Here is an 8,630-nt window from a genome sequence, read left to right on the forward strand (position 1 = left end):
AAACAGGGTGAAGTGACTTGCCCAGGGTCACACAGCTAGGAAGTGTCTGAGGCCAGATTTGAACTCAGGAAAAATGAATCTTCCTGACTCCAGCCCAGGGCTCAGTCACCTATGCTCAGAAAAGGAATACAAAACAGAACGTTCCAAATCCTAGGCTCAAGCTTGCCTATGCAGGACGTGTGCTTTGGTTGGAAGCAGCTATGCTGCTGGGTTAAAAGAAGAACACTCACTCTCTCCCCAGCCCTCCAGATAGATGCTGGAGGGGTTCTGACTCACTCTTCAGATGGAGAGAGGGAGAAATAGGCAGAGGGCAGAGTTCATTCTCTTGAAGGTCCAAAGAGTCTCTGTATACCAAGTGGCCAGTAAGGGGATTGCTCTGCCATCTCAATGCTCCAAGCCTTTTCAACCATGAGCTACAAATATCCCCAGAAGTTGTTAGGAGAGTTCTCATGCACGGTCCTTTTGATGATCCCTAGGAACCCAAGCCCATGCATGTTATCTCATTTAAGTAGGTTTTGTTGTTGTTTTCAGTCCTTTCTGACTTTTCATGACCCCACTTGAGGTTTTCTTGGCAAAGGTAACAGAATGGTTTGCCATTTCCTTCTCTGGCTTATTTGACAGATGAGGAAACTGAGGCGAACAGGGTGAAGTGATTTGCCCAGGGTCACACAGCTACTAAGTGTCTGAGGTCAAATTTGAACTCAAGTCTTCCTCATTCCAGGTCCAGCACTCTATCCACTGCACCACCCAGCTGCCTGTGAGGGAGGTACTAGAAGGATTATCCATATTTTACAGATGCAAAAACTGAAACTCAGACCATGTCTCATTTGAGCCTCAAAACAAACCTATGATGCAGGTACCATAGGTATCATTATCCACATTTTACAAATGCAGCAAGGTTAAGCAATTTGCCCAGGGTCACACAGCAATAAGTATTAGATGCAGGATTTGACACTGGGTCTTCTTGGCCCAAGATCTGGCTCTCTTTCCAGTAAGCCATGCTATCTCTCTAATGGAAATGCAGAAAGACATTAGGAGATGATGAGAAATATGGGGACAGGGAGCAGCTAGGTGGCACAGTGGATAGAGCACCAGCCCTGAAGTCAGGAAGACCTGAGTTCAAATGTGGTCTCAGACCAGACACTTGACACTTACTAGCTGTGTGACCCTGAGCAAGTCACTTAAACACAATTGCCTCACCAAAAAAAAAAGAGAGAGAGAGATAAAGAGAAGTATGGGGACAGAAGTCAAGGACAGAACTTGACCAGCCTTCACAAGGTAAAATGTTTATTTACATTTTTATTGTATCTTGCAACTGGGCAGAATTCTCTGGACTGTCTGGTCACTGCTATTACCTTCTATACAACCTAGTTCAGAAAAAGAAAAATTTAGTCACCTTAGAGGCTGCCACACATAAATAAATCCCCAATTGTTTACTGAGGTCACCCAGCTGAGCCCCAGGAACTGAACTCCTTATCTGTATAGAAGCTATAGTGTAAGTGAGGGTCTGGGAGCTGGTTGTCCTTCAGGGAGGTCTTTCTCATCACCTCTAGGATCTTCCAGGGCTCATCTAAGGCACCCGACTTCCCAAGAGATTAGGGTTGGAGCTAGGTGCATAATCAGCCTCAGAGGCATTTGGCAAGTGCCCCATTTCTTATGTTCCTGGATAATTCACTGCCTGTAGACTTCCATCTGGGTCCAAAGCCAAGGCATTAGAAGAGATGGACAGAGGGAAAAGTGGAAACTGACAGGCCTGGGTGGTGACAGAGTCCGGGAGCTCTGGGGCATCTCACTTCAACCGCCAGGCAAATCGCTTCAACTCAACACTTTTGCTGCTGGACCCTTTTTGCAGCAGGCCTGGAACTTTGGTGACCTTCCTGCTGACAAGAGAAGAGACTTAGCCCCTCCACAGATTGGCTCTCCAACACCAGGAGAGTTCCTGAGAAACTGCTTCCTCCATCCAGGAGAGGGAGAGAGATAGAGTCCTAGTATGGAAGACATAAAAGGAAACAGAGATGTCCATTAGTAGAAATCCCCAAAGGTGGGCAGTAGTGGAGGCAGAGAGCAAAATAAAACCCCAAAGCAAAGAAGGAAAGAAGAAGAGGAAGATACAGTCCATGCATTTTCTTTTTTTTTATTTTTTTTTCAGCCAAAGACAAGGTTTGTTAAAGATCCACCATATTAGCCAGAGTCTTAAGGAATCTCAGAGTCTGTGAGGTATTGTAAAAATCTGAGCAGTGGCTAGATTATAAGAATCAGAGCCTTCTTTTTTAAATTATATTTTTAATTTATGGAATAAAAAAAGCATTTCCATAACATAGTAAAATAAAAAATCTAATTGCTCATGAAACTGCAAATCTATTATGTGCAACTTACTATTCCTTTTAAATATATAAGAAAGTTATCATGTAAATTTCTTTTCTTCCCCCCCTCTCCTCCAGACCTAGAGATGGCTACCATTAGACACGAATACATACATATGTAAACTTATTCTATACATACTTCTATTTATCAGTTCTTTCTCTGAATGCAAATAGTGTCTTTCTTCATATGTCCTTTGTGGTTAATTTGGGTACTTATAGTAGACAAAATAAATTATTCATTCAAAGTTCATTCTTAAAATAATATTGCTGTTAATGTATACAGTGTTCTCTTGGTTCTGTTCATTTCATTCTTCATTATTTCTTACAAATCTTTCTATGTTTTTCTAAGATCATGAGCTCATCGTTTCTTATAGCACAATAGTATTCCATCACAATCATATATCACAACTTGTTCAGCCATTCCCCAATTGATGGGCATCCCTGTAATTTCCAATTCTTGGCCACCACAAAAGAAAGCTGCTATAAACATTTTAACATTTTAAAACATATTGCTTCTTTTCCTTTTTCTAAAAAGGAATTATCAGAGCAATCTGCCTTACCTGTCAGTTGCCAGATTAATCTTCCTAATGGATTGTCTGACCGGATCATTTCCCTGTTCAAAAATCTTTAGTAATTTCCCATTGCCTAACAAAGAAAATATTAACTCCTTGATAGGACAGTCACAGCCCTCTCTCATCTGGCCCTAACCTGCCTTTCTGGCAGGAATCCCCACTTATATCACCCATGCATATCGGATACTCCAGACCAGTTGTACTCCTCCAGACGCACCCTCAGCTGTCTTGCCTATGGACCTTTGCTCATGCTGCTTCCTGTACTTGGAAGGCTCTTCACTCCTGCCTTTTTGAACACTGCAGTTGGTTGTCACCTTCTTTTTGAAGTTTTCCCCTGATTCCTCCAAAATAACGTGTTCTCTCTCCTCTAAGTCCTCATGGCAACTGGTTTGCATAGCTATTATAGCACTAAACATCCTCTGACCTAGTTGCGTGTGTACTTGTTTTATCCTTCTGACTAGCTCAAGGAAGGAGATTCTGAATTATCCATCCTTTTTTTTTTTCCCTCTGTCATACCCAGGACCTAGCACAATGCCTTTTCTGCTCATAGTGGAGCTCGGCTCTATCAATTTGGCTAAATGAATGAGTTAAGTCACCCAGCTAAAAACTATGGGAGGCAAGAGTCTAACTCAGCTCTTCCTTTTCCAAGCCCAGCCCGCCAGCCACTTACTGTTTTGTTTGTACACTCATTTAATCCTCTCAATTGAGTTGTATGTTCCTTGAGGGGAAAGACTCCATCATGAGAAGTCACGGATTTAGAACTGTAAGGGATTTTAGAAGCCATCAAGTCCAAACCCCTGATTAGAGGGAGAGGTCAAGTGACTTGCTCAGGATCATACCCCTAGAAGTGTTCAAAGCTGGATTTGAACCCAGATCTTGCTGACTCTAAGTTGAGTGGCCCATTCACCATACCATGCTCTCATCTTTCATCTTTGTAATCCCCTCGCCTGTTGTTTGCCCTTGTTTTCAAAGAGAACCAAGGCCATCACAGGGTGATAACTTGACTTGCAAGTGAATTGGATCTAAGTGAGGTAGAGCTGCACAAAGTCAGCCTCCCTTGTTCTTCCAGAGTCATCCAAGTCCAGTAGCAAAACAAAAGTCAATAGGGCTAGCGATGGCCAGGGGTGCAGTGGATGACCTTGGCATCTACCATGTCTAACCAAGCTCTAAGCACTCTACAGTGCCTACTTCAGCCGCCTTCATGGCCCTTGGAACAGATTGTTATCCACCCATTCCACCAGGGGAAGTCTTCACATGCTTGGGGTAGGCACCCCCTACTTCACCGATGAGTTTGAGGCCTGTTGGTTACCTTCAGCCTGGTAGCCCATCTGCTGGGGTGCGACCTCTGTGCATGCTACAGATTCCTGGAGCTACAGGTGAGAGTTGGGTGATTATTGGACACCAAAGGTAGATGAGCAGCCCTGAAAAGGGCTTGGTAAGCCCTCCCACCAGAGGTGCTAGTCCTTTCTTAACACCCCATACACTCCCCTCCCCCAGTGCCTAACACTGTGCCCTACACACAATAGGCAATTCATAAATGTCTGCTGAATTGAACAGTAGTAATAATAACTTATTTATACAGTGACTTAAGTTTCTTGAAGCCTTTCCAGTTAGAACTCAACATGATACGGGTGCTACAAGGAAGTATCAGAACAGGACTCTAGTGGAAGATCCAGAAATTCCAGCCACATAAATTCACATTAGGCAGCTACGTGGTGTAGGGAATAAACCCCTGGTTTTGGAGTCAGAAGGACCAGAGTTCAAATTCTGCTTCACTTTTACTAGTTGTGTGACCCTAGGCAAATCACTTTGTCTTTCCTCTGTTTCTTCATTTGTAAAATGGGGATACTTCACAGGGTTGTTGTGAAAATCAAATGAAATAATAAATGCAAAGCACTTGGGAAACCTTCAAGCTTATATAAATGTTAGCCTTTGTTTTGATGATATATGTTTACCCATTTCCTTAAGATAAATGACTAGCGTAGGCAGGTCATGCAAGTAATAACCAGCCACAATGTCTGTAAAGCATTCCATGAGTTCTAGGGCAGAAGCGTTCTGGATCAATAAACAGATGAGGCCTCTTATTTAGGGAACTAGTTTTAAAGACACAAGCTGGAGGCGATGTCCAGAAGCAATGAGATGAGTCAGGGAGGGCAAGGAGACCAGAAAGAGGGTGGTTGGCCCATTGCCCTGCCTGGGTGGCGTCAGGATGATGGCAGGAAGCCCAAGAGGCACTGAGGGCCTCTCAAAGTCTTCTCAGGGTTCAGAGGTTCACGCTGTCTTCGTGCCATGGATTTTTTATTTGTAGTTTGTCCGGCCACACTCACTGGCTGACAAACTGAAGGTTCATTAGCTCCAGGGCCTGTGCAGTTGACTCTCCAGGGCTCTCGTGATGCAAAGAGTGGTAAAATAGAGTCTGTGAGGAACAACCTGGTGAACTGGGATGATTTAGGCTGAAAAAGAGAATCTGCAGTGGGCGTGCAGGAAAGCTGGGGAGGCTGGTTTGAGGAGAGGACACCTAATAACAGTCTTCAGATGTCGGAAAGAATTCTGTGCAGATGATAGTGTCCAGCTGCTCTCAATCTCTACTAAAGATCAAAAAGAGAAAGTGTGTACTATGAGGGCTCCTAGCTAGACCTAAGGAAGAACTGCCAGTGAGGATTGTTTTATTCTAGAACTTCATTCTCGAAATGGTAAGAGCTCCCTTTATCAATGCATCAGTGGGTCAAAGAGCATTTATGAAGCTCCTACTATGCATCAGGCAGGCAGCTGGGTGGCACAATGGACACAACCCTGGGCCTGGAGTCAGGAAAATTCATCTTCTTGAGTTCAAATCTGGGCTCAGACACTTACGAGCTGTGTGACCCTGAGCAACACCCTGTTTGCCTCAGTTTCCTCATCTGAAAAATGAACTAGAGAAGGAAACGGCAAACCGCTCCAGTATCTTTGACAAGAAAACCCCAAATGGGGTCATGAAGAATCGGACATGACTGAAAAACAACTGAACAGCAACATGCCTCAGGCACCGTAAACTCTTTGTCTAAGGAGCATGTAAGACAGACAGCCAGGGCAGTTTAGTTGGTTAGTATTCCTGGTATCTCTAGGGGATGAGTAAGGTGACTTCTCCAGCTCCCTTTCAGTCCAGAAACCTGTGATTCTGTATCTAAGCAGGGAGCTTGGTCACTGGCAGAGAGATTAGTCTGTGTGAGGGGGTTGGTCTGGGTCTCTGTCTCTGTCTCTACCTCTGTGTGTGTGTGTGTGTGTGTGTGTGTGTGTGTGTGCATCTCTGTCTCTCTCTCTCACTGTGTTTCTTTCTCTGTGTGTCTCTGTGTCTCTCTCCTCTGTCTCTCTATCTCCGTCTATTTTTCTATCTTTCTGTCTGTGTGTGTGTCTCTCTCTGTCTCTCTGTGTCTTTCTTTCTGTATCTACACACACACACACACACACACACACACACACACTTTCTTTGTCCAGATTGGATCCCGTTACAACTTCTGGCCACGTATACCCTCTGGAAATTAGTGTCCAGTTTAAGAGTGACTCCTGGATCATCCTTGGATGAACTGCTGCTAAAAGCACAAAAGGAGATGAATTTTTACTGGGAAGCAAGGTAACTCTGCTTTCAGCCATTCAATAGACTGACTATGGGCAATGCACCAGGCCGAGCTGGAAAATGAGGCTTTATCCTCGCTGCCTCATTTGATAGGTACTGAAATGCTATGGAGGTGACCTGTCATTGGTCCAGGGAAGTCTAGGCTAGGAAATTCTCTCTCCTGCAGGTCAGTACCTGCTCAGCAATTTAGTCTCAAAGAGTTGCCTAGAGCATTAAGAGGTTAAATGACTCATCCAAGGTCACACAGCCAGCCCCATCAAAAGTAGCACTTAAGCCCAAGTCTTCCTGACTGCAAGGCTCCCTATCCATTACTGCTAAGCTGCTTTTCACTAAGAATATCACTATCCTCATTTTATAGATGAGAGAATGAAGGCTCAGCTTGGAACCAGGGAATCTTCTGGAACTTTAAGATTGGCAGAACAAATTCAATCTTCTTCTAGGAGACAAAATGAGAAATGAGACCTCTCACCTCTCCTATTACTGAAGTTCCTTCCCTCCCTCCTTAACCAACACCTAGAATTCTTGTATGGGTCTGTTTAACTCTGGAATTCTTAACATCGTTTGCATCATATGCCCCTTCGGCAGTTAGGTGAAGCCTGCAGCGTGACCCCTTCTCAGAAGATTTTCAAATACATAAAATAAAATACATATGATTACAAAAGAAACCAACTGTTTTGAAAAACTCTTGGTTAACTAATCCCAGCCAAATGACTATCTAAAGGCTGCTAGATGAGTCAGGAAGACCCAAATTCAAATCCCACTTCAGATACTTACTGTGTGACCCTGAACAAGTCACTTAATTTCTCAAATTCAGTTTCCTTCTTGGTAAAATTAGGAGCGGGGAGATATAATAGTAACACCTAACCTCACAGGGTTGTTGTCAGGATCAGGTAGGAAGGCATATATAAAAGCTCTGCAAACCTTAAAACACTATATATGCCCAGCTATTATTAACACAAGTCTGACACGTACATTTTAAGAGCAGACCTAAAGGGTCAACTCTCCACATGAGCCACTTGAAACAAAGGGCCCCTTCCTAACCCCTGACCCCCCCCCCCCCCCCCCCCCCGGCCCCTGTCCTGAGGACTGACCTGCTCCAACTTGGGAGGAAGGAGTTACTTGATCCTTTGGCTCTGACCAGCAGGCCTGGGTTGGCTGGAAGAGAACCGAAGCTTCCCTCAGTAAATCTGGCAGCAGCTGGTAATGACTGCGAAATCAGCCAAGGTCATGAGCAGGCCCAACTCTGGGGCAATTGAGCCAAAAAAGCAAAACAGATGGAGAGGGAGAACCAGGAGAGGAAAGCCTTCTGCAAAGCACTTCCCTCTGCCCCACAGGGTGGGGAAAGGCTCCAGGGGCGCCCAGACATTTTGTTACCCATTAACCACATGCCTGCCCCTCAAGAGTCCTGTGCTCTCTCCCTGCAGAACCATGAGACAGGGCTGTCTTTCCTGGTGCCTACAGCTCCGCACCCTCCCTGGCACCACCCCTTGCCTACATTTGCTCCCTGGCACCCAGTTGTTGGCTCCTCTGAATGCCTTCTCTTTCTTTGTCAGCAGAGGAGCGAGGTCTCAAGAGTAGAAAGGGAAACAAAAAAACTCTAATCTTCTCCCTGCTTCTCAATCGCCTTGAGGCTGATAGACAACTTCCACTCTTTGGATTTAAAGTTCTTTGTAATGTGGTTCCAACCTATCTTTCCGGGTTTATTACACATTACTCTTGGTCAAGCTCTCTGTGTTCTAGACAAACTGGCTGACTTGCTTCTCCCTGTATAAGACTTGCCGTCTCTCATGTGTGCCTTTGCACAGAGTGTCCCCACCTGGAATGCATTCCCTCCTCATCACTTCCTTTTAGAATGCCCAGCTTCCTTCAGGGCAGTTCAAGGACCTCTTCCTATAAGATCCTTCCTATCCTGATCCTCACTCACTCTCAGTTGGTGGGAAATTGCCGTCCCTATCAATTATTTTGTATATATTTTATGTAATGGTGCCAATTGGTGGATACCTCCTCCCTAACTATGGGACTGTAACATTTCCCTTGGAGCATTCATGTTGGCCCCAACTGGTGGCTGTGCCCCCTTTGGAA

The 8,630-nt window shown here is 44.8% G+C and overlaps 1 long non-coding RNA gene across 1 annotated transcript; it reads right to left on the bottom strand.

Annotated features, from left to right (window-relative positions):
- Positions 1-1,270: 1,270 nt before the first annotated feature.
- On the bottom strand, positions 1,271-8,137 carry LOC110223686 (uncharacterized). The gene is made up of 2 exons (XR_002328762.2): positions 7,640-8,137; positions 1,271-1,985 (listed from the first exon to the last, which is right to left on the bottom strand). It is a non-coding gene; the product is annotated as an uncharacterized LOC110223686 (long non-coding RNA).
- Between the last annotated feature and the right edge of the window lie 493 nt (positions 8,138-8,630).

Source organism: Phascolarctos cinereus, unplaced genomic scaffold (genome assembly GCF_003287225.1).
Source record: "Phascolarctos cinereus isolate Bilbo 61053 unplaced genomic scaffold, phaCin_HiC Scaffold_3;HRSCAF=262, whole genome shotgun sequence".
NCBI classification, from domain to species: Eukaryota; Metazoa; Chordata; class Mammalia; order Diprotodontia; family Phascolarctidae; genus Phascolarctos; species Phascolarctos cinereus.